Raw genomic sequence first — 3262 nt, forward strand, 5'->3', positions numbered from 1 at the left:
TTTTTTTAGGTAGTAGGCCATTATCATGCCATTTACTACAATGTTTGAGTCAATATGCTTCTAAATGACGCTTTTATACCAAATCGTGGATTGAAAGATTCAAAATCCTGTACTAAAAGCTTACTGATAAACAAAATACATTACACTTTTAAAATAGTTTAATTTATTTATTTTAGTTTCAAATATAATCAGTGCTTTTTAACATTAACACTGACTAAAGGAGTTAGAATAAATAGAAGGAAAAAAAAGAAATTGGAATAGGCCCCAAAAAGAAAGAGAGAGAGAGAGAGAGAGAGAGAGAGAGAGAGAGAGAGAGAGAGTCTCTATGCACAGATTGAGTCATACACTCTTTTAATTGTGACAGGAAGTCCGGCTGCATCCTTCATTTTTAAGACATTGCACTCCAGGAAGGTCAGTGTCTTTTTCAGTCCTTTAAGATATTGGATCCCAAACAGAAAATATATACAAAGGATGAGGCTCAGTGCCATTGAGATGTCCTCACTCTCCTCAGTAATGGACTGGCCATCCAACATGACGACAATGTGGTCGTATTGCATGGGATGACCCTCCCTGCAGCCTTTGAGCACCTTTTTAGTTGTTGGTGTGTCAGGAGGGCAGTTCTGAGCATGGCCCTGGGGGAAAGAGGGGATAATAGCATTAACCATCTTCTCATTTATTTGAAAGGCAAACCTTAAATAGTTGAATAAAACAATAAGCCCATTGAAGCTGTTTTACAGTGAATTTAAAGGGTTAGTTCACCCAATAATCAAAATTATGTCATTAATAACTCACCCTCATGTCGTTCCAAACCCGTAAGACCTCTGTTCATCTTCTGAACACAGTTTAAGATATTTTAGATTTAGTCAGAGAGCTCTCAGTCCCTCCATTGAAGCTGTGTGTACGGTATACTGCCCATGTCCAGAAAGGTAAGAAAAACATCATCAAAGTAGTCCATGTGGCATCAGAGGGTCAGTTAGAATATTTTGTAGCATCGAAAATACATTTTGGTCCAAAAATAGCAAAAACTACCACTTTATTCAGCATTGTCTTCTCTTTCGTGTCTGATGAAGATGAACACCGAGCCATGCCAGATAATGAACGAAAGATTGACTCGTTCTCGATTCAAGAACCGGTTGCATCGGTTTTCGGATCACCAGTACTTCTTTCGGACAGTTCGATTCAGTAAACCGGTTGAAGAAAACGGTTCATCGGTTCTTTTGTGCTCGACGTAATGACGTCATTTGCGATGATTGCCCTTGATTCAAGCCTTCGGTTTACCTGGGCTCATAACACTAGCACAGAATCAGTTCAGAATCAATCACCAAAAGAATCAGTTCAGAATCAATCACCAAAAGAATCAGTTCAGAATCAATCACCAAAAGAATCAGTTCAATTCAGACACTCTGTGTGTCAGTCTGCTTCACGCTGAATCACACATGCGCAGTATCATCAGCTCCTCGGTTCTCGAATTGGACACGTCTGACAGAAACGGTTCTTGACTCGTGAAGGAGTCATTATCTGGCTCAGCTCGGTGTTCATCTTCAGCTCTCTCTTCACAGCAGTTCAGTCAGTGTACTGTTTGAGTAAATGAATTACTCCGGGATATTGGTTTGTTTTAACTCAGAGGGAGTGTCAGCCACATTAAAAAAGTTAACATCTTAAGTCATTTGTGGATTAATGCGTATTGGAGACGCGAACCATTTAAAACGATTCAGTTCGATTTGGTGAACTGGTTCAAAAAGATCCGTTTACATCGAATGATTCGTTCGCGAACCGGATATCACAAACTGCATTGTTTTGAACTCTCTCTCACAACAGACACAAAAGAGAAGACAATGATGAATGAAGTCTTAGTTTTTACACTTTTTGGACCAAAATGTATTTTCGATGCTTCAAAAAATTCTAACTGACCCTCTGATGTCACATGGACTACTTTGATGATGTTTTTCTTACCTTTCTGGACATGGACAGTAGACCGTGCACACAGCTTCAATGGAGGGACTGAGAGCTCTCGGACTAAATCTAAAACATCTTAAACTGTGTCCCGAAGATGAACAGAGGTCTTACGGGTTTGGAACGATATGAGGGTGAGTTATTAATAACATAATTTAGATTTTTCGATGAACTAACCCTTTAATTAGACTTGCTTCACACTCAGTCAACTGTTCATGGCTCACCTCAACTTCAAACAGCAAACCCGGGTCTTCCTTAAACAGTGCAGGCAAGAGCAGAATAGCTGCTTCCAACTGTAGTCCTTTAAACAAAACAAGAATTAGGTTAACATAACATGGTGGATGCTTTTATCTAATAAGTTTTCTTTGATTTTCAATTAATTACTAAGACAGTAATTATTACAACCTTTAATAAACTAGAAATTTGTGTTTATTATTATACAAGACAGATACATGCAGGAATGTATTAACACAGGCAGATATGGGTGTCAGTCAGTGATACACAGAAAATCTAAGCAGTGCAGATTTAATTACCTTTTTTCAGTCTGTCATCTTCACAGTCATCAACCACACACCTGAACTTCTCCATCAGGGGACTCCGTGAAACTCCGTGAAGGACTTTAGGTGCCATTACCGAGAGCTGAGAGAGAATCTGCTGGTCCACATCAACGTTGGTACGGTCTCTCATACCCCAAAGGAGCTTATGTTAAGATGAAGGCAAAGTAGAAAAGACATATATAACTCATAACTCATTAGTCATAACTAAGGAGGCAATTATACACTACTGTACTTACCATTTTGGCCAGTCTGAAACATGGAAACTCAGAGATAATCTCCTCCGTGCTGTGGTTAGACATAAAAATTTATCTGGTAGATTTTTATAAGCGCCATCCTTTCTTTAAGAAACTCTAAGTTTGGTCTAAGCTTCTCTGTTTCCTCCTTTATTACTCGGAGATGTTCCCTGATGCTTTGTTCATCTTCTCCTGCATCAACCTATTGGGATAGTTAAATTGTTACAAACTCTCAAACTACAACATTGGGACCAGCAACTTTAAAAATATGAGGATAAAAGGACTAATGGTCAGTCCAACCCGTGAAGTCTGTCATAACCTGAAGAAAGAGAGAAAATAACAAAAACTAATTACAACAATAGGATGAATGTAAGCCTATAGAGTAACTTATAGACCTATCTACACCAGCCCAGTGATGACAAACATTAATAAATTAAATATTTTATGCATGTTGACAGTATTTTATGATTTGACACGGACATTTGAACCTTATTGAACATTGGGATAGTTGGTTGACAT

At 38.4% G+C, this 3262-nt stretch overlaps 1 long non-coding RNA gene across 2 annotated transcripts; it reads right to left on the reverse strand.

Annotated features, from left to right (window-relative positions):
• Positions 1-298: 298 nt before the first annotated feature.
• On the reverse strand, positions 299-2940 carry LOC132129687 (uncharacterized). Of its 2 annotated transcripts, none has more exons than XR_009428559.1 (3): positions 2747-2940; positions 2487-2652; positions 299-632 (listed from the first exon to the last, which is right to left on the reverse strand). It is a non-coding gene; the product is annotated as an uncharacterized LOC132129687 (long non-coding RNA). The 2 variants fall into 2 exon arrangements; XR_009428560.1 differs by lacking the exon at positions 299-632 and adding an exon at positions 2177-2254.
• Between the last annotated feature and the right edge of the window lie 322 nt (positions 2941-3262).

Source organism: Carassius carassius, chromosome 46 (assembly GCF_963082965.1).
Source record: "Carassius carassius chromosome 46, fCarCar2.1, whole genome shotgun sequence".
NCBI classification, from domain to species: Eukaryota; Metazoa; Chordata; class Actinopteri; order Cypriniformes; family Cyprinidae; genus Carassius; species Carassius carassius.